Source organism: Epinephelus moara, chromosome 10 (genome assembly GCF_006386435.1).
Source record: "Epinephelus moara isolate mb chromosome 10, YSFRI_EMoa_1.0, whole genome shotgun sequence".
Taxonomy (NCBI): Eukaryota; Metazoa; Chordata; class Actinopteri; order Perciformes; family Serranidae; genus Epinephelus; species Epinephelus moara.
Window position 1 is genome coordinate 13,603,274 of NC_065515.1, and position 23,093 is coordinate 13,626,366.

Below are 23,093 nucleotides of genomic sequence, written 5' to 3' on the forward strand. Positions count from 1 at the left end.
ACACCCCACCAGATCAACAAACGTCCTGCAGCTGTTAAACAAGTTAGACACAAGGCTGAAGGACCCTCTCCAGAGTGTAGAGTACATTGCGCTGCATCGTGTTACATCAGATGCTTTCTGTTCACACTGGTTCTGTTACATATGGAACTAACCTAGCAGCTGTAGTCTCGGAGTAACCACTAAAAAGATGGGTGAGTACATGACATTCTTTCTTATTATTTTTTACTCAGGATATCTTCAAAATAATCTGTCTGTTGGAGTGGACGGTGAATCTGCGTGTCAATGGGAAATGAATAGTCTTTGATTTTCTGATGATACAATCGGCTTATAATGCATCTTATTGATTATGTGCACAGGACATTCATCTCAGGAGGTTTGGAACATAGTTTTTTCTTAAGATACTAAAGAAACTGAGGATTTTTTGCGTCAAGATGACAAATACAATAGCATCATTTTTACTATTAGGTGGTTACTTGCGTTCAGATTCTCTGTCTATTGGAATGAACAGAAAAATATAACACTTACATATTTTAGTTTCGAAAATTGCTAATGATTTATGTGTGAATTTATAGCAGAAATTCACCATTACAATATTTGTATGTGTTCTGAACCTGGCTTTTGAACAGGTTAAGTTAATATGGCAAACTTGTTAGCAGATAGTCACCTATATTCACACATCCAGCAGACATGGAGCAACATTATTATTGATTTGGAGTCATGTTCTGCCCGCCTGATGATTTAAGTTCAAACTACTCTCATTTTAGCTCTGTTTTAGTTTCCACCAACTCCGGAATAAAATATCACTCTCTTTAGCTGCTACATGCTAATGCTAACTGCTAAACTAGGGTCACCAGTCGCTAACTTTGTCTGTCTGCTGTTTGGCGCTAGCATACAGTGTTTCTTTTCATGGCTTTTTGCCTGCTGTGTCTGAATATGACGCAATGAAAACGATGAGAGTGAACCTAAACAGAGTAGCGGGCCTTAAAAACAAATTAATGAGCTCAAAGAAGCTAAATGATCTTATCAAGCTGAGGGAACTGCAGAGTCAGGTATAATAATCTGTGGGTATGAGCGACCCCTTCCACATGACACATTAGTCATTTGATCTGTAGTTATTGTATGAATATATTGGTTATGGCCGTTTTATCACCTAACAGGAAAGAGTTTAACTCCATAACATCTGAGAAATGTCACTCTGGTTGTAGCTGCATCTGTGACAAACTCATTGTATTCCAAAGCAAATCCGAAGCATGAAAACAACTGAAGCCGAAAATGTAACTCGCTCATGTCCTTGAGTCCTTTGGCGGATTGATGCTGACAGTTTTGGAGGACAGCTACAGTCATTCAAGACGATTGATGATGACTGACAAGATGACAGCTCACAAACTGCACTCACTAAGCTCAATGCGACTGAAACAGAAAACATCATGAAAGTTAAAACAAGTTCAGCAAAGAAGACAAAACTTCCCACACACAACAAAGGGGGAACATTTGAGGGCAGTCTGCAGAGGCTTTTCACCTTTAACGCACATGATCACAGGTTCACTGAAGTGCTGAAACACCCACAGCTTGTCTTGTGACAACACATACTGTACTGTACACTGTGGAGGTGACTTTGGAGGTTGTCAGGGATGTTGGCTGGCCCTGCAACTGAGTGGCCACCCACAGTTATGACACCAGAGTGACCTGATGGTGAGCAGGAAACAGTGAAAGTGAAGAAGGTGAAAACAGAGGGTGAGATGGGCACAAATCAGCAGGAAGTAAGATTTAAAGGAACAGTCTGACATTTTGGGGAAGTATTCTTATTTGCTTTCTTTCTAAGCTGAGAAGACTGATATCGCCGTTACGTCTCAGCATCTTAACATATTTCTTCTTTATTGTTATTTTCGTACATGTAAAGGGGCTTTCAAACTGCCACATAGCAACTCGCCACCTCCAGTCATTTCAATGAGGGAAAGGCAGCAGAGGGGAAGCAGTTTCTACACAGCAGGAGGGGTATGAAGTGGTTGCCGCCCACACAAATGCGCACAGGTTTTGCTCTGCTGCACACAGCTCCCCATGTTGAACTTTTGGTGGTTGCCACCTGGCTTTGGCCGATCAAAGAGAGGGCATAGCAGGAGGAAGACAAGATGGAGGAGCTGATAATGTTGGTGTCTGAAGTGAGTGAGCCGGGCCCTGAAGCCAATTTTCATAGTGGCCAAACAGTGGTACTGCAACTTCCAGGGTCTCTCATGTGATACCATAAAGCCTGATTTATGGTCCTGCGGCGTACCTACGACATACCTATGTCATTGCCGTGATGCCGTCGTGAATCCTTCGAACTTCTCCGTCACTCCATTTCGTCGCGGTGCAACGATCAGAGCGGTAGGGGGGCTGCGTTCCTTTCCTGAATGGTTATCGTCGTCTCTAGTTGATTCTTTGTTTAGCTTCCGGCTTTTCCGGTCACAGTGAACAATGGCGGCCGAGAGAGAGAGAATCTTGCTACAGAGTGCTAAACCGGAGGTAGCTGGCTTGGCCGGTGGAAGTCTCTGTTCCACCTGCTCAATGGGCCCAATGATGCGGAAGAAGCACCGAACACCTGGGTATTTCATACCACAGAAATTGAGTTTTTTTGGCTTCAAGTGTCACTGATTAACTTTCCTAGGTATGAATGGTATCCCGTCTTCAGTGCTGTATTCAGGTCTCTTGATGGTCTGAATACCTGTAATTGTGGCGCTAGCTTTTAAGGACAACCAGAAGGAAATAATTTCCACCAAACTTAAGAAGACTGATAAATTGTCCAAATATGCAGAAATCTTTGGTAATTTCAGTGATTTCCATTGTCTGGCTAAAGTCGTTGTTTTTGTTCTTCCATACTGGTTGGCGTTCTTCTTCTTCCTTTGGCATTGAACAGTAGTCAAGAACAATTGTAGGCGTATATGCTGCCCGTCAGCTCTGGAAGAACTGCATCTCTGGTACCTACTGTACTGGAGAAAAATACGTACCATCAGGTTTTAGCCAAGGACTGGTTTTCATGACATCCCTATCTACCAGTTCCTTTAAAGCTCCCAAACATGTTATATCTTCTTTGTTTCATATATTTAAAAAATGACAAATTGTTTTACTGAGGTTTATGTGCAGGACTATTTCTTGCCTGGGACCAGTGACTTTCTGTAGGGTTTTCCATTCGCACTTTTGGCTGTGCCAAGTCAAACCCTGACGTGCTACTTGGCATTGCCATTACCAAAATGTGGGCCATCTCCAGAGCCAGATCAAAGCATGCCTGACCGCCTCCAAGCAGGCTGCTGTGACGTCAAAAGGCCTTTGTCAACATCAGTAACGATACAGCGACTGATTTGGTCACAACTGTAACAACAGCCTCACGATCCACGATGATAAGTAGCTGGCTACTAACTATCGTTGCACAGTGAAAGAAGCCGCTGCTTTTAAATGTCATCAACTCAAGACAAGCGTGTCATCAGTTAAAGACACACCTTCGAGCTGGTAGCCTTAAAAGACACAAGTCCCTGCTGCACTGGGCAGCTGTGCCAAGTCAAACTGAGTCAAGCCAGTACACATGTATGGAAAAGAGCAACTGGAGTGTTGTTGTCACCTCCAGGAAGTTCCTGCACTCGGCCAAGAAATAGTCTGGCACGTACCCCTCTGTAAACATTAATTTTATTTATATAGAGCCAAATCACAAAAAAAGCTATCTCATGATGCTTTTCATAGGTCTAGACCATACTCTTTAATTTACAGAGACTTAACAAATCCCCCATGAGCAAGCAGTTGGCGTTAGCGGTGAGAAAAAAACTCCCTTTTAACAGGCAGAAACCTCGAACAGAACCAGGCTCTAGGTGGGCGGCCATCTGCCTTGACCGGCTGTAAACCACAGCTTAATGTTTTACACTTATTTTTTTTACATTGTTTTTTGCTAACAGTCCTTATGCTACCGTCACCTTCATCTTTATCAAAAAGACACAAGAGTATCTATTCTGGAAATCTGTTGTGATAGAGATGGACGCTTTTTTAATACAGTCTTGAAACAAATGCAATAATATGATGGATCAGAGTCAGTCAAGAGTGTGAGAGGGTTCCTGTGATAAGAGACAGGCTGGCAGACACACACAGTGAGTCATAAATATACCGATAACCTATGCTACCTCCTGAGTACTTCTTAGAGCTCAGAATTACATGTGAAATGAGGCATTAAAGCCGAGCCGAAACTTGAAGCTGGCTTTTTCTGAGCCTTTCTAACTGTAACGTGATGCTAGCTGGCATTCCTGACCTCTCCTTCGCCCCTCTCATTTCCATCTGTCTTCAGTGACTCTGAGCAGCACGGGCTCATCATCTTCACCAAAAAGCAAGAAACGGAAGTGCCGTGTTGCTTGTGTGTGTGTCATGTCATTTCATGTAGTCCGTCTCATTAAATCCCTCCTGCATCTGAGAAGGTCCGAGAGGGTTGTCAACATCCATCTGTGCTGAAAACTGATATGCGTTTCAGAAAATAAGCGAACACAATATCAGTTTTCATTTGGGGAATTTCTAGTTTGCCCTGGATTCACAGGACGTTGTTAAGGATCATCTGTATCTGAATTCGAAAGGTTGCTTTAAATATTATTCCCTCCTCACTGCTCAGAACAGGCCATTAAATCTGGAACGCTCTGCTCATCATGAGCTGGAACGTTTAATCTCCTTCAAAGACAAACTTTTTTCCCCCACAATTAACACCTGGCAACAAAGCTTCAAACAACACCGGCGCTGCCATGGAAAGACACGTCTCTCCTGTCTTTCATGCTTTTTTGTAATGAATACAAACAACATAAATCAAAGTCCTGAAAATAAAATGTCACCCTGTTTCGGAAGGGAGAGTACATCACGGCTTTGCCCCAAATCTTTGTTTCCTAAAACACCGACACACATTAAATTGGATTCCTCATTTTTGACATGAAGCAATCTTCCACCAAAACACAATTTCGGATAAAATAGGGCACATCTGCGATCAAAGATTCTGCATCAAGGTGGAAACACGAAAATCCACAAGTGTCCCTGACCAATAAGTATCCTCGTGTGACACACATGCAGCCGGTGCAGTGGCTGTCCTGGGATTACAGCATAATGACATGCTGATGAAATGTACTGGGCCATCCAGCTCTGTCTATGTTATGGTCTGTTGTCCATATTTCAGCTCAGCCTGTTTGTATGGCCTACTTCACTGTCCCACCCTTTAATCCTGTTGCCGTTGGGAGCTGCCACACTGCCCGGTCCACTTGCCGCCTCTCCTCCGCTCGGCTTTAATCTCGCTGCAGCCAAGACAGCGAGCTCTGAATCGGGCACGGCTGACAGTCGAAAAACAGCCCTGGCTAAAATGTGACCACTGAAGTGAAATCTTTTTATTTTGTACGAATAAAAAGAGCAGTAAATAATCTAATCTTGCAATACATGCTGTGCGCGTCTGCATACTCGTGTGCATTTTTCCTCCTCACCGCCTTGAGCCTAATAATGTGAGAATAGCGATGTCTGGGTTTCTGGCGTAATTATCCAAGAGTGTTAATTACAGGAAGAATTCTGAAGCAATTACAGGATCTCAAGCAACAACGCTGGCACTGAATCTGCTCTCACGGCACAGAGACACAGAAAGAGTCTCACGGCACATCACAGCGGCTAATTGTTGATTAATCTTCAAAACATCAATATCACATTCAGTGCTCTGCATTCACAGGAAATGGCTGCACGAAATCTGCGGAGATAATCATTCATTTGTTGAATCACAAATGTATTCACTGCCCCCCTTTTCCCATTATGTGCTGGTTAAATAATGAGGGGATGCCTGTTTATAGCTACGAGCTAACGTACTAGTAGTAGATCCTGTTTCTGTGCCATGCCTTCTGAGAGATTCGTTAATGCAACAATGAGCTTCTTGTTAAAGGAGGGCAAGAAGTCAAGTGTCTGAAGGGACGTGGCAGAGAGGAGCGGCGAGCATGAAGGTGCTGACCATGGGAAAAAACAAAGGAGTCAACAAAATAGGGAATAATGAGAAGAAAGAGGAGAAAGAAGAACGGGAATGCCTTCAAACATTTATTAGACACAAGAAAGCAGAGGGCTATACAAAGTAAAATTGGAAATAGGAGCAAAGGAAGAACAGAGAGATTTTTTTTAACAGAATGACAGATGAAAACAGAAAGCAGAGATGTGAGATGGTTTAGGGAAGGTGATGAGGGATTATACATCCTGACAGAGCCATGGAAGGAGGAGAGCCTTAGAAATGGATTTGTCGAAAGTGAAGCACTTCAGAGGAACATAGACTGGAACCGTGTGTGTGTGTGAGTGTGTGTGAGTCTGTTGTCGGATGGGTGGTTGACAGCCGCACTCTCTTATCTCTCTGGCGTAAATCTCAACTCGAGAGAGATTCCATCAACGACTGAGCTGCTGTCCGTGCTACAACTCTGACTAATAGGAGCGTCTAATAGGGGACAGGCAGGCTGACAGTGAAAATCACAAATATGCACACATAAATTCTGCTAAATGCAAAAAAAAATTTTTGACACACATACACACTCTCAACTGAAGCTCTGCAGGGAGTTAAAAGTGAAGCTTGGCAAATGACACAGGTTGTCAGCTCCTGTGACGGAGGCTTAGTGAGAGAAAACAGAAGGAAGGTGGAGGAAGGAGGAGCAGGAGCAGATTGAGGATGAAGAGAGGGAGGAGAGAGTGACTCAGCTGCTCTCCCTGAAGGCCTCCAGGAGGAAGAGAGGGATGAAGAGGCACCAAAGAGGAGGGGTGTTGATGCTCCCTCTGCTCTTCACAGAGAATCTCAAATTCAAGAAACCAAGACAGGGGCCTCAAATAACTCCTCGGGGGGGAAATGAAAGCAAACAGCAAACGTCCACGATGAGAGCAGGGGATGAGCAATCAGTGCCCTTAAAGGGGCTCGCCATGCCACGCATATCTCACCAACCGAGTCTGAGACCGATTACGACATCATCTGGCATGCAAAGGGGGCCTCTTTAAAGTCTCTAGGTACAGCTATGGGCAGCGAGTAATTGGGTCCTGCCTGCGCATTAAACATAGATCTGTTCTGACATCACACAGGAACTCCGCATCGGATGTACTGGGATGAAACAGCATGCTGGATAGAGTAAGAAACACACACTGCACCGCACCAAAAGAAAGAAAGGAAAAAAAAAAGCCTCGTCCATACAAACAGACACAACCGCAGCTACATCCTGACGTACAAATTATTCACAGGCTCTTCTGAAACTGTTTACACTGACACACAGACGCAGCCTTCCCCGACACCGAGACAGTCGAGAGATCCACTGAAAGTGGTTCTGATGAGACGTTTCAACGTGAGACAAAAGTGAGAGGCAGTGGGAGGCTATGAAGAAAATTCTTTGAAAGCTATGGGTGTACACTATATGGGACAGAGGGAAAGGAAGGCAGGCAGGGTTGTCTTTGAAAGAGATGAGGTGAGTTCTGACAGTGTGCTGTCATGCAGGCCGACTGTCATGCAGGCGGGACGATCAATGTTTTTCTAAGGCAAAAAAAAAAAGAAAAAAAAAAGATGAATAATTCATCCTTAACCAAAGACAGGCTAGTGAAGACGAGGGGAGCATCAGCCCCGTGCAACACCGTCTCCCTGCGTGTCTGTTGGCTCCCATGATAAATTCATAACCCTGATGTCCAGGAGCAGCTTGTCCTCTTCACCTCAAAGTGTGGCAAACGGCACAGATCAGGAAGTTCCCCTGTCAAACTGAGGGAATGTGACAGGAGGGCGTTGGAAATACGTAGGCATGTTTAGGTACATATGCATGCGCACATGGATATTCATAGGCACACAGATCCACAGATTGTGATCTATACTGACAAGCATAACCCCATACTTCTCTGAAACAGCATGCAAGCCGCCTCCACAGATAAAAATGGAGTAAGCGCATAGAGTGTGCTATTTCATGAGCCGAGTGTAGCCTCTACAATGCCCCCACAACAGAATAGAAACTGGCCACAGCTGGGAGTCAGTTCAAAGAAAAGATCCTCAGCAGACTACCTCTGATCAAACACCTCTGACAAGCAAACTGAATCTGTTTGTTCCTCAAGACAGAAAGAGAGGAAGACGAGAGGAAGAAGGCGAGGGAGGAAGAGGAACCACAGTCTGTTAAGCACAATCTTATCACGCCCATCTGTCATGGTTGCACATGGACACATACAGCTGCAGATTTATTAGTTCAAATGATGCAGAAACAAAGCGAGGGAGAGATTTTCTTCCCGGCTTTGACATCCTTTTCAAACGGGAGGCTGGAAACAGGCTTTTGCCTTAAAATATGTTGTCCCTCTGCGGGGCTGCATGAAGAGACGGACTTGCTTCAACACATGCCTGCACATTAAAATGCCTAAAGATTTAAGTCCTGCAATATAAACCCAACAATACACCATTAGATTTCCTTAATTAGCTTGTCATCATATCATTCAAACACTCTATTCAAACTGGACTGGTATTAATAACGCGAGCTCTGTAATTAAAATCATCAGTGACGTCATTTTTCTTTGTCATCAGTCTCCAGACCTGCCAAGCTCAACCTTCACACAAAGAATCCAGGGTGAAAACACTTCTGTTTCTCGTCAAACTAAAAAGGTCACTTGAAAATAGCAACCCAGCTCAAATTAACATCCTCATAATTAAGTAATGTGTTACACTTTTTGTCAGCTGGCAGATGGTCTCAACACCTTCGAGCTACAAGCTCAAAAGCACTAATGAACGCGGTAAGTACAACAGGACGTTTCCGACCTCGCCGCGACCTCCACGTTATTAAGACGTATACTAAGGAGGAATAAAATGTCATCCCTCTGGTGCTCAAAATCTCAAATGATGATGCAAATGATCTCTTGCATGCATTAGGCGGGTAGCAGTTAGCTTGCAGTGGTTAAGCAGCGACGTGTCAGCCTGTCAGATTGTGTTGCACAGAGGAGAATTTGTTCCCAAGACACTTGTGTGCAACAGTAGCCTGAACATGTGCGACTAATACAAGAAGTCCGGCACATAACCTCCTGTAAAACAGCAAATTGTCCTTTTCACACTTTGGGTTTTGCACGTATTGAACAAACAAGATACAATGTGTTAATCAGGAGCTTTAGAGGTGCTGGTAGGCGGATTTTGTTAGTTTTGGACAGAGCCAGGCAAGCTGTTTCTCTGTGTCCAATCTTTGTGCTAAGCTAAGCTAACCAGCTGCTGGCTGTGGCTATTTTTTACCTATGCACACATGCAAGGGGTGTTGATCTTTATCGTCTAAATCCTGTTCACACGGGACTAGTGTTACCTGGGGATCTAAATGAATGTGTAACACTACTGGAGGTTGACTGTGTGTCTCCTGTGAACCTGAGATGTCTGTTATCTGTCAAGTTAAAAAGTTCCACCACAAATTACCTACTGTATTTCACTAACACAGAGATCACGTGTTAAAATTAGAACTGGCATCTCAGTGATTTGGGGGGTATTTGGGGTTTTTGTTTTCTCCATGCCTTTTTCATAGTTGAGAATGGGGAGAGTGGAAGCATACTTTAAATGTGCAGAGTTCAACTCATTCATTCATTTTCCGTAACTGCTTACCATGTTGGGGTTGCGGGTGTCCTGGAGCTTATCCCTGCTGACATTGGGCAAGAGGCAGGGTATATGCCACCAAACCATCACAGGGCTAACACATAGCGACAGACAACCATTCATGCTCACATTCGCACCTACAGGCAATAAGGCCCCTTTTACACTGCCAGATTTTCGGTGAATGTTGGGCTGTTTTGCCGGCAAGCTGCGAGCGTTTATACACACAGAGCCGGATTGGCGAGTTGATCCTAGGTGCCCAATTTTCCGCCGTGTAGGGGTAAACATATTGACAGAACCTTTTTGGTTGAAAAAGAACAAGGAGCCCTTCCGCCATGGGAGGGGCTGTTGATGACTTGTGGGAGGAGCTGTTGATGACGCCGCATGTGCGACCCACTGGCGGTGGATAAACAGGAAACAGCTGATAGCAGGAATTAGCAAGCGGCTAGTAGCAAGAGGGAAACGCAAACCTGACAGACACTGTAAAGATGAGCAACTGGGGAGACAAGGAATTGCGCGTCCTCCTTGCCCCCGCAAACGAAGAGGCCATTAACCGTCAGATGACAGGAACAGTGAAGGACGGGCCAACTTACGAGAGAATCGCCGAAGGACTGACTAGCTGCGCTTCACTCCCACGTCACTGGTTACGTCACACGCTGAGCCACACGTTTTGTTACTTGCTCACGCCCCCCATTGCCCCGAAAAAGGCACATTCTGTATAAACAAAATTAGGTAGGCGGCATTTTGCTGCACTCCCCGCTTTTGTTTTTATACTGCCAATGCTGATAAAAGACTGATTGGGCTTTCCTGCAAATGTGCACAATTCCTATCTAAAAAGGGCTTATGAGTCACCAATTAACCTGACGTGTCTTTGGACTGTGGGAGGAAGCCGGAGTACCCGGAAAAAAACAGAGCTAACAGGAAGAACATGCAGACTGCTGTGAGGCGACAATACTAACCACTGCACCACCGTGCTGCCAGCAGAATCCAACTATTTGCCTTTATTTTTACCTCTTGAGTTGCTCAAGTTATTATTGACTTTCTTTTTTTTTTTGCAAAATGAACCTGTAACCTATGATAACCTTAGCTGATAGGTGCCGCGCTTAAATAAAGACTCCATAAAATTTACAAATGTATTCTTTTTCCTCAAATGTGTGAACAATTGAATTTCAAAACATAAGGTATTCAAATTTAGACTGCAACTTTTTTCATTTTAAATTACATATTTCTACCACAGAACAATGTCTCCAAACTGTCCCGGAAAGACAAAATTTTGGGGAAAAAGCACTTCTTTTACATTTACAAATGTCTGGGTGGAGCTTTAAAAACTTGATAATTCAACACATTCTCACTCCGACCACATCGAGATATGACGTGAAAGGCACCCACCCTACTCTGACTTTCACTGTCTTAACTTTAGCTGTTGTCCCGCCATGTTTCCCCCTTACGCCACCGGGTGCCATTAAACGATAACAGCGACCAGCCATGTATCATGACGACATGAAAGGACGCCTGTGTCCAACGCCGGAAGTCACTGCCCCAGTGCCAGTTTTCGATGACTTTGGACTGAGACAAGGTTGGATAGTTTGTTTGCAGACACTTGTATCTGTTCAGGGATCAAATTATTTTCAAAACTGTTCAGGTAGGCTGTGAGTAATAGGAGGTTATTTTGTGTCGATACAAAAATGTCCCAACTGACCCTGCTTTTCCCTAATGGAGGCTGCACTGGCAATTATAAATGAAAGTGTGACAGCATCTTGGGCACAAATTCAGGAGGCTCATCTTGCTGTGATGAATCTGAAGGAAAATACATACTTTACTTATCCCATGTGAACGCGCTGCACAAAACACAGACAGCTTCTAAATCACATGAGGTCCCCTGGTACACTAGTCCCGTGGGAATGGGGCTTAACTCTCCTCCAGATAACAAATAAGTGTATTAATAAAATTGGTGAACTACTCATTTAAATATTGAAGGTCACGGACTTGAACTGACACATGGACGGGGTTTAAACCGCAGCTCTTACTCTCCAGTTTAATGCCTCTCTTCTTCCAGAAAGCAACCAAGCGACCAAGGACACACGCAAGCTTCCGAAAGTACAAAGAGCCAGAGAGCGACACACAAAGCAACAAACAGAGAGGGCAAAATCAAGTGAAGTCAAACGGAGAGTGCAGCCTCACTGAGCAGTTCGCTCTCATCCCCTCAGTTCTACTGATCTCCACTTCAGGAAAATGATTTGATCAACCGATTATCTGATTTATGTTCAGTGGCTGAAAAGAAGATAAAAGTCGGCTTGCGTTCCGACAGTGTGATCCACGGAGCGGAGAGATAGCGGAGCACTCGGGGTCATGGGCTGATATGAAGATGCAAAAAGGCATGAATCTTTAATCTTCATTTATACCGACAGCTCGCTGGGATATTTCAAATAGGTTCACGAGGTTCAAAGACCAATTTCTTAATGAGGAAAGTGAGGGGGCAGACGATATTTGAGAGAGCTCCGTAAACAAATAAACACAGACGTCATTTTTGCGCTCACTTGTGATCATGCTAATCTTCATACATCATCATCATCCCACCTGGAAATCAATGATAAGATTGTTTATTGTTAGATGGTATGACTTGCTATAATACAGAGAGAAATATATTTAGTGTTATGTTGAAGAGGTTGTTAAATATGTGAGGTTACTGTGTTCCTGTATATTTTGACCCCTGCGAATATCTTTATTGGTCCTGTATGGCTACCGTACATTTAACAAATGAACAGGAAGTGAAGCCTTTATTGTGAAATTTTCAGTCTGAGAAAATACACGAGAACGGCAGAGTGACACAATTGTTTTACCGTTAGTTTGTTGCCGTGAAGCAGTCTCCTGTCGTCATTAAGATGTGGTTATTTATAGAAGTGAATGAAGACGAAGACTAAGAACCGTGTTTTTGTTGCCTTCAATTGAGCCATTTATATATACAATGGAAGTGGATCCTCTTCCACACAGATCGCCGTGTTGCACCACCATGTTTCTACAGTAGCCCAGAAAGGACAAACCAAACACTGGCTCTAGATGGGGCCGTTGATGTTTTTGCATTTTTACATTTTATGTAAAACTGCTTCATTTTGTGTGTGTTTTTACTGGTTTAGATCAGTCTAGATCAGGGGTGTCAAACTCATTTTAGTTAACGGCTAACAGCCCAACTTGACCTCAAGTGGGACGGACCAATGAAACCATCACAAAATAATCTATAAATAACAACAGCTCCAATTTCTTTCCCTTTATTTAGATGTAAACAAATAAGGTACATTTTGGGAATGTTCATCCTTTTTTAAACACATGAACAACCTGAGATGTCTTAAGAAAAATAAGTGCAGTTTCAATAATATGTCACAGTTTTCCCACATTGAGCCTACTTCCTAGAATTTAAGTTTGCATTTATCCATATAATTCTGTTTTTTAGCAGTAGGGCTCCATCAATATTGTTTTAAGATAGACTTTAATGCAGTTTATTTTGTACTCAAGCTGCTGACTGAAAATATTTTGCAAGATACTTAATATCTATTAGTATTTAGTGTTTTTTTTTTTTCAGAGAACTATATCGCGATCAGGGTGAATAAGCCTCTGAAACAGCATTTTACATAAAGCAGTCACTCACTGTTTAACTTACTCCTAAAATCTTGCACCTATTAACCAAGTCATCTGTTGGGACAGACTGGACCCTATGGTGAGCTGGCTCTGGCCCACGGGCCGTATGTTTGACACCCCTGGTCTACATCTTAAGTTATCAAAGCAAAAAAGTGAGCACACATTAGCAATTGGTGCATCTCCGACATGTTGAACAGCGTCGGAAAAACACATTTTTAACGTGAAACTGCTTCATTGCGTTTTTTTGCTGGTTCTAATCACCTGGTCTGTTTGTTTTGGAGAGGAGGACATCTCTGCGGATAATTTGGCTCCTGGTAAAAACCTCCTGAACAATGAACACTAAAGGAATTCTAACCAGGAAAAGTCTCAGTTGGTTGCAATCTTCAATCCTCACCGCTAGTTGCCACTAAATCCCTCTAAATCTGACACACTGTTCCTTTGACTGTCGAGGACGACAGCAGCCATTTGAGGTATGATTAATTAATCATGAGCTTAATACGCTTGCACAGTGTTAAGTGCATCTGACCACAACACGAAACGCTCTCATCTGAGTCAGAGTCAGAGTCATTAGTAGGTTCAGGACATAAGGGACATTTCATTAAAAAAAAAAAAAAAAATGCTACTTGTAATCGTAAAGCACTTCAAAATCAATTGGGAAAGGCTGGTGACAAGTGTGTGTGTGTGTGTGTGTGTGTGTGCAGCTATAGGCATCTGAATTAAATTACATTTCCTTCCAATCACAGGATGTTTTTTATCTAAATGCGACAAGGGCGTGCAACGTTTCAGGGCTGAGGCAAAGACAAATGAAACACGGTGAATGTGTGTGTGTCGTAGCGCAGACCTTGGAGTCATTCCTGCAACAAAGGCACACTGCATGTCAAGTGTTAATCTAATCTCTCTTTTTTTTTCATAATTACATAATTGAAGAGAGCTGATTAAAGAGCTATCTCGTGTGCGGGGCCCGTGGAGAGATGGTACGAAAGATGTGTGTAACTTGAGTCAACCCACAGGACATGGCTTGTTCTTTACAGTGGCTCAAAAATACAGTAGAGCCGTATCTGCCTCGCTCAGCTGCTACAAATGTAGTTCGTAACAGAGCTCGAAGGAAGCATAGCAAGTGGAATCTATCATTTGGTTTGTACAAAATAGAAACAGTATTTAGTGACTGGAAGTATTTCTACATTTACTCTTTGATCCATGAGTGGTAATCTTTAAAAAATATGTATTTTTGATCACATATAAATTCAGTTAATGGTGTGAGTGTTTCAGGTGAAATAAATAAAAGGTTACTCTTTAAACTGTCTTAACATCTTAATAGCTCCGCAGCTCATTTAGTTGCTCATTTGAAGATGGAAAACATTTCTCAAACCTGGAGGAGGCGGCAAATAGCTCTTAGGATTTTACTGAAAGGATGAAAACAACCTTTAGTGCTTGGTGTTTATACAAAGTGCTGAAGAGAGCTAAGGTTAGATCTAATTCAATTGCACGGTATGGATTCACCGGTGCTGCTGCGATGCTGTAGACACATTTGTTAAGGATCAAGTTATGTGGCTGTACAGGTGAGTTGGCAAATATTATTCTGGATGCTGGAGGGATCACATGAACTAGTAAAGCTGCAACTCATGAATTTACTGCATTACAAAAAATGCCCTTTGCTCCGGTTATCTGCCTCCTCGAGCTCGCAGGGATCAGTTAGGGTTAGATAGTCGTGACACGGCAAGAACTTTCCCCGTAGCTTAACTGAGTCCGCTGAGTCATGAACATGTTTTTGGGAATATGGTATTTTTGTGTTGTTTTGAGGACTGTTTCAGCATTAGAGAGGGCACATGTATCAACACTGAACATCAGGTAGAAATCAGACTGTATAAATAATGGACATAGCTACTGTGACATCTAGGGGTGGGGGAAAAAATTGATAAGCATAGTATCATGATATTTGTGTACCGTCACACAGTGCCATGTATCGATATTTTATTATATAAATTATTAATATGACAATTACAAATTCAATTTTAGGTAGCCTACTAGAATAATACAATCAATTGTTTTTTTTAGTCCACTAGATACATTTTGCTGCTGCAAAAGAATGGCTTAAGTGACATGAACCTACTGAAAACTTTATCTTATTAGATAAAACAGATGTTGACGAATTTTCTGCAAAATTTACTGCTGAAAAAAAGCTAATAAATCGCAGTATATTTTATCGCAATACTCAGCATATCGCAACATATTTAAAATCGCAATAATATTGTATCGTGACTTAAGTATATCGTATCGTGGATCCTCTGTGATTCCCACCCCTACTGACATGACACACTGGTTTGTCGAAGGGCAGTTTGCAGCCTCAAGTTTAGCATTTTGGCTGTCGCCATTTTGTTTTTTTGGAGCCAGAAGTGACCATATTTGGATGAGACATCTAAGCTGTAGAGGAACAAGAGATGGATCTGACTCTTGGACTGCAGCAACCACTAGCGACACCTCGCAGACTGCCTGTCACTAAGGCACTAAGCCAGCTTTAAATATGTGTAATTTTGGGCCTCGATAAAATGTAAACGGGCGAGTTTATTCACCTCATTTTTTGGTACCAGGCTGTTAACATGTTTTGGTTTTTTTTTGGTAAATTTGGGCACTTTAACATGGAGGTCTATGGGGGTTTAGTCTGTTCTGGAGGCAGCCTCAAGTGGCCGTTCAAGGAACTGCAGTTTTTGGCACTTCCATGTACATACTTTGCAGAATCAATTATTCATTTTAGTCATTTATATTCTCCTCTATAATTTATCATTATAATGACAGATTCATTAATTATGCATTTAGAATAATGAATCAGTCTAGATATGAAAAAAAACAAGTATTAGTGCATACTAATTTATGTTGTGTTATTTCCATATATTCAGTAAAATGATGATTTTTGGCTGTGTAGAATTAAAATATCTTTTTTACTTAATTAGTTATTATTTCATTGCCATTTGCAGCACTTTTATGGGAAACTTTGATGTTTTTTAAACCTGAACCCTATTTTCCCATGATTTTGCGCTTAAATGACTACTGGGAACTACAGTTTGTAAAGTTGGTCCAGTACTGAGTGACAGTGCTGTAGCAGGCACCCGCAAAACAGGTTGCAATGTTACCACTTGGGGCATTAGCATGCAGTTGTTGCACATCCACGAAAAGTGCTTGTTTTTATCAGTGACATGCCCAGGTTTTTATAAAGTGTCTGACAACACTGTGGGAAGGATCCCTAAAGAGAAATGAAGATTTTTTTCCTTCACCTTCAGCTTGACCTTTGACTTTGTCCAACAACTCACCTCTTGCGAGACTGCCTCCTTGAGGCAGACTTTATTAAACACAATAGCAAACAGACTGGACCAAACAAAAGGTAAAGTAAAAGGTTTTATTTCTCTGTAGGGTCCTTTCCACTATACTGTCAGACACTTATAACTATCCAGGCCTGTCAGAGGCAAAAGCAAGCACTTTTAATGGACGTACACTGACGGTGCATAATTGCCCCCATGGGTTAAATTGCAGCCTGTTTTGCAGCTGCAGCGCTCTCACAAGACCAATTTCAACAATTGATGTCTCCATTAGTCATCTGAGAAGACAGGGTCCGGGTTGAAAAATACTTTTCCTTTAAGTTTTACTGTAATTTAAATGAAACATTTCAGCTGCTAATTCACATCCCCTTATCTCAAAGTAATTTCAGTTCCTGTCTTCCATTGTTTTACGAGGGGCCAGTGGCTGATCATCATATAGGTGACATATATGCCTTTTCTACCAAAATTAGTGCATGTATGCAGGTGTTTTTAAACATGGGAAAACCCACTAAAACTAGGCAATAGACTCCTTCGCCATTGTCAGTAGACTAGAGCTGTGTACATGGCTCTGAAGCAGATGAGAATACCTTTCTGTGTTTTTTTTTATTTTTATTTGCTGCGTCACCTTTAACGTCCTGTGGAAACTTTACGGTGGTTACTTCTTTTCTATATATCTCTTACTTACTCAGTCTCTCTTTCAAACTTGGTGCTGACTAATTTGGAACGATGTTTGAGCTCTGGTTGGACGGAGATGGACAATATTTTGGGGCACGTCATTGCGTCTCGCCGGTAAAGGTTTCCATCAATGCCGATCCTAGCCTGAGTCAATAAATACCTGTGTCTACTGCAGAGTCATTTGACCTGGGTGTGAGTGGTGATTGTAACCTTTCCCACTGCATAAAAAGCTAGATGTTAGCGGGTGTTAGTGGGTATTTGGGCAGTGGGAAAACACAGTTACAGTTGTGAGTGTAACAATAGCAGAGTATGTGCAACAGTGGAGTCATGTGTCTGATGTGAACCCCCACAGAGAGATAAGTGGGGTATTTCACTGTTTTGCCGTGTTGGTGTTGATTGAAGGAGATTATTCATGATAAGACTGTAGCCCGCTTCAGTCTAAACCAGTCAACCGGCTTCTTGTATCAGCACTAACGATGCAAACGCAGTATGTAATCCTCAGACTGGTAAGGATGCCACCTTCCTGATGAGGGCACAGGCAGGAGCCTTGAACTCCATTTTCCCCAGCGCTCTCACTCATGATGGTCGATCTATACTGAAGAATATTGTTTTATGGCTGGACGGCCACAGCACTTTAAGCTGCCAGCAGCGATAGAAATACATAAAATGAAATGAGGCGGAGAGAGCGACAAGTATATAAACTCCCCAAATGCCCGGCACTTCATCTCATAACACAGCTCAGTTTTTTTCTTGTTACATGATTTCAAATATCCACTCGCTCACACCAAAGACTCTAATTGTTGATCTTTGAGGACGCTTAGGAGTAAATGCACATCAACAGGATCGTAGCTCTACATTTCCAGAGGAGCACTGGGCAAACAAAATGACTTAATGCAAGAAGAAAAAGCTATAGCGTATTCTCCGGACTGCTTTTAGATGTGTAAGCACTGCCTACCTCTACTCATGAGACTCCTTGGTTTGCCTTTTAGTACTTATGTAATCCTACGGTCATCTCATCACACATTCTTTCATCCAGAGACCTCAGAAAACATAAAATATACAGCATCCAGAGAGCAAAAACTCCTCTTTCTCACCCCTCCGCTTCCTCTCTGTATCTCCTGTGCCGCGGCTCTTGCCCTCCTGAGACGGTCCATGAAAGCCACACAGGACATATCATCGGTTTAAATGAACCGGTTTGGTTTAGAGAAGACTTCTGTGAAACATCTAGAAAGAGTGAACTGCAGAAAGCCCCTCAGAGGTAGATAAGAAAAGTGTAAGACAGCCATCCTGGGTGAATGGTCAGAGCTCGGATAAATGTGCTGGATGATACTGTAGCACTATAGCTGTGTGTGCACTCTGCCATATAATCTATAAATAGGTCCTGCAACTGGAAATGTATGTACGCTAATATACTTCTGAATTACAGAGAAATATATTTTCTGAGAGGGCGCTGGCATAAATTGCGTCATCTTCAAAAAGCAAAACCACATTCGGGGAAGATAAATGGACGCCTCAACATCAGAGCACTTTTATTAGGCTGCTGTATCGTACTGGGTTGACGTATTGCTTTGGCTTTGATCCTGATGGTTTCAAAAAACATAACAAAGCTCTGTAGTTACTAGAGGCTCCATTAGGGTCATTTAAATAAATGGCACTACAATGACAAACTGCAGTGTGCAGTTCATTACTGCACTGCCGTACTAATTTGTCTCGAGCCTCAGCCTATTTTCCACAGGTCAACAGTGTAATTTGGAATAAAAACTCTGATATCAGGCCCTGCTTAAGCTCCGGAAATACATACTATAGTCTAATTTCACTAAGTCGTACTGAATGTCTTTTACAGACTCGGGCCCGTTTTAATGTCACGCTGATGATCGTTCTCTGAGGCAGTGATTGCCAACGAGGGATACTTGTACCGCAGGGTCTTCTTATGCAGTTGCCAGGGGTAACGTGGTAGGACTGCGGAGTAGCTTAACTAATTTAATGTAATAGAAATTATGATGTGATTTAAAAAACTTATCAGAATCATCAGAAATACTTTATCAATCCCCGAGGGAGAAATTGTGATTCATTACAGTCGCTCCAGTATAAAGAAAAGAGAATTATAATAAGTAAGAATAAGAGTATGGAACAGTAGTTGTAAATTTAAGTAATAAAATAAAATAGAAATAAAAATGTGCATTATGCTATAATGTTTAGCACAAGCACTTAAGATATTAGGAATAACATATATATCTTCAATGTGCTGAGTCTGAAAGTGTGCAAAAATATAGAAATATGTGCATTGTGCTACATTCACTGTAAAAATTGCATTATGCTATAATGGTTACTATAATATTTACATCAATAGAACAAGAATAAGAATACAAATAAACATGACATATATGTACAGTTATGTGCATTGTATGTTTAATAAATATATACATTCAAGTGGTGTTGGTGTGAATAAAGTCGTGTACTGAAGAATACTGTACATTTGAATAATTGCACAGTAAAAAAAACATGTACCTTAAGTCACTATTGCACAGTAGAAACATGATAGATAATTATGAATTATAAATGCAGATATTCTGCTTCCATTTTAAGAACTGGACACAACATACTGGAATTCAGAGTACTAGTTATTAGTTGAGCAGAGAAACAGTTTCCTAAAAGTAATGGATAAACGATTGAAATATTAGTAATATGAATGTAATCTTAAACGTATAATGTGCAGGATGAGGCCAAAATTTTAGTTGAAAACATTCAAAATATGAAATAACATTATAAACAGAATGTGAAGAAGTAACAGTTTTGACGTGATATCAAAGACCACAATGAGATATCTACTGAAATTAGCATGCTAACCAGCTAGCCCCGTCCTGTCTTATAAATACAAATAAAATAGTGAGTCACTGTAGCGTCCAGTCTGCCCTCAAGTCCAACGTGAGAGGACGAAGAAGTAAAGCTACAGCCCCCAGTCAGTGAATACTGTGGATGTATAAAGATAACTGGATACAGCATTGGAAGCAGGGCCCTGTTCATTCCTATGAAAGTTGTTCAGTGATGCACAAAGCCAAAAAAGCTTGAATTCCATGGTCTGAAATGACCCTGATCTTCTGCTTTACCATGGAGGGGGCTCACTGGAGACTTCCGCCAGCCAAGCAGCTTAATTCTGGTTTAGTGCTCTGCTAACTTGAATGAGGATGAAATGATTTTATCGTGCGGCTCTTTAAAACTTTTGTAATGTTATCAGATTGAATGGATCAAAAACCCAATGGTGGAATAAGTAATTTCGCGGGGGCTGTGACATTAAAAAAAAAAAAAAGTATCCTCTGATTTAAAGACGTCTCATTCACAATGCAAGTCAATGGGAAAAAGTCTTTCTAGGCCCCACGGCATCACATGACGGACCCAGACATTATAGTTTCACATTTGGCCACGAAGTAAAATTGGCTACAAAGCCTGGCGCTGTTTCTGGGGGCCTGGTGAAAACACAACGCTCAGTGGTAAAAAGGAGAAGTGATATATGCTAAAAAGAGTCAACACTGGCATGGCTTTATACAGCTGAAGACAGCTCCTGGTGAGCTCACAACATTTCTTTCAGACAGGTAAGTAACATGTCGTGTCAGCTATTTAGCAAAACATATCTTAAGTGCAACTAATGACCACACATACAGTACCGAAAAACATTACAAAGGGCGCCAATATATGGTTTCGATGTGGCTGTTTTTTTGCTGCTATAGTCTTGCTAACACTGGGGAATACAAACTACACTATATATCATAAACTACAGGCCGATGCCACACGTGAAGATTATAAGACAGTGGTGTGATATGATTGGCTCTCAGAAATTCAGCAGTTTGGGTCAAAGTTTGCAACCCGGTTTCACTCTGATGTCATCAAAATCCGGCACTTGGGCATTGACTTCTGGCTTCAGACACCCATGAAAAAAAACGTCCTTTCACATCGGCATGATATGCAGCTGGTCACCATTACTGTTTCACCGCACCTGGCGGTGTCAGGGGAAAACGTGGCAGGACAAGGATGAGTTAAAGCAGTGAAAGCCCAAAGTAGGGCAGATGGGAGTGGTGGTGGACGGGTCCAACAACCACAGACTTTCACCCAGGAAGCTGGTGTTCACTTCCCATAAGATTACAAAGCAACACCCTGTTCTTTTTTTCCTACACCCAACCACATGCGTGTGTTGGCGAAATGTAACCATCAGTGTTTGTATTTGAAGGAAAACCACGTCAATTCCCGGTGTTGTTCCGATGTTGTGTGTTTATTTTGAAAGAGACTGTATGCAAACGGTACATTTTCTGCCAAAATCGAAGTGTATTTTGAAAACAGACAATGCACGTAACAGGCAGAACTTGACACAGCGTCTCAGCACATCAACAACCAACACACCCAGGGTACCTTGCACATTGCAACTTGACGTGGAAAGTCTACGACCAAATGTTGTTATGTGATGAGGCCGGAGTGAAAATTTTGAAATGCTGACCCGTATTTCTTTGAAGCATGTGACCAGGTATTACACACTGCACCTTTAAACCAACCTGAACACTGACAGTTTGATTATAAAAAAAAAAAATACTGCAACACCCACTTTTATATCCATTTTTATGGTTCAATAAAATCCAGATCCATGAACACATTTCTGAAATAACAAATGATGTCTACAGAGATGTACGAGAGGCCTGTGTCACTTCGTCTGATAAAAAAAAAAAAGGCTGGAAACCACTGCTGTCATGTAACGAGGTCAGCCAGACTTTATCGTCACGATAATGTCAAATGAATCAATCATGTTTGGAAATAAAATACTTGTAAGGCCCAAATACTCTCTAAGCTCTGCATTAAGGTTTCAGCCTGATCTGAGCATCTATAATGGCATTACAGTAGTCCGTGAGTGGGAGGACGGCCAGCATACAAAGGCCCATGATCGTTGGAGCGGGACATCTTAACCACAGCAGCTGACATGCCAGCGTGCCTGCAGGTATCTGACAGCCGCTCACAGGGGCACACGCTCCTTTGCCTTCTCATCGCTCCGCACTGCCCTCTCCGTAAGAGCAGAGGTGCCCTCGTCTTGCTGACAGCAGATGCATCCGCGCTTTACTGCCCTCATAAATACTCCAGAGTTGAAAACAATGAGGCTGGGCATTGGCAGTGTTAAGCTGAGGTAATGTCACTATTGAGCACGGCTGACAGCTTTATGTGCCACAGAAAGCATCAAAATGAGAAGGTAAGTGTAGGAGTAGTAATGGGCAAGACTAACAGGCCTGATTCAACAATGCACTCCAAGGGCCACATAGACTTGTCAGCAGACATTTCATTACTGACACATAAATCTGTCAGATAGGGAGGCTAAGTGGCACCTCGGGTGCCATTAAGTGCTGTTGTATAATTGCATTCACTTCACTGCTGCTTTTCTCCTGTTGATTTTCAGACAGGAGCAGCCACTGTGGCTCCTGACATGCAGGAGGGAGTCCATGAGACGGTGATGGTATGTCTAAGACAAGAAAGATACAAGTCCATGTTTAATCTAAATTTAAAATGAAAATTAATTGACCTGGAAATATGCTTTTCATTAATCTATTATTTTACACACTGTGTAGGCCAGCACGAACAATTTGGGATTCGGATCCTCGAGAACACTTCAACAAGACAAAAGGAGGTGCAGATCGAACAACCCCACCTTTAATGACGACTCCTTCTTCCTCCTGAGCAACATCTATCCAAAAATCTATAGATCCAGTTCCCATGGGGAGCATACACCAACTTTTTACTGAACCGTGTCACAGGATAAAAGTCTGAGATATTTAATTGGATGGTAAACAAACCTGCTAATGCCTCCGTCGCTGCACACAAGAAGTGAGTAATACAATGAGGATGAAGCGCTGGTGTTTTAATTACAGAGATGT

At 42.2% G+C, this 23,093-nt stretch overlaps 1 protein-coding gene and 1 long non-coding RNA gene across 3 annotated transcripts in view; one reads left to right on the forward strand and one right to left on the reverse strand.

The window, feature by feature from the left end:
* The window catches only part of lingo3a (leucine rich repeat and Ig domain containing 3a), a 65,850-nt gene that overhangs the window by 39,361 nt on the left and 3,396 nt on the right, over positions 1–23,093 (reverse strand). The window lies entirely within an intron of this gene.
* Positions 75–23,093, forward strand: LOC126397303 (uncharacterized). The gene is made up of 3 exons (XR_007570636.1): positions 75–191; positions 22,619–22,675; positions 22,788–23,093. It is a non-coding gene; the product is annotated as an uncharacterized LOC126397303 (long non-coding RNA).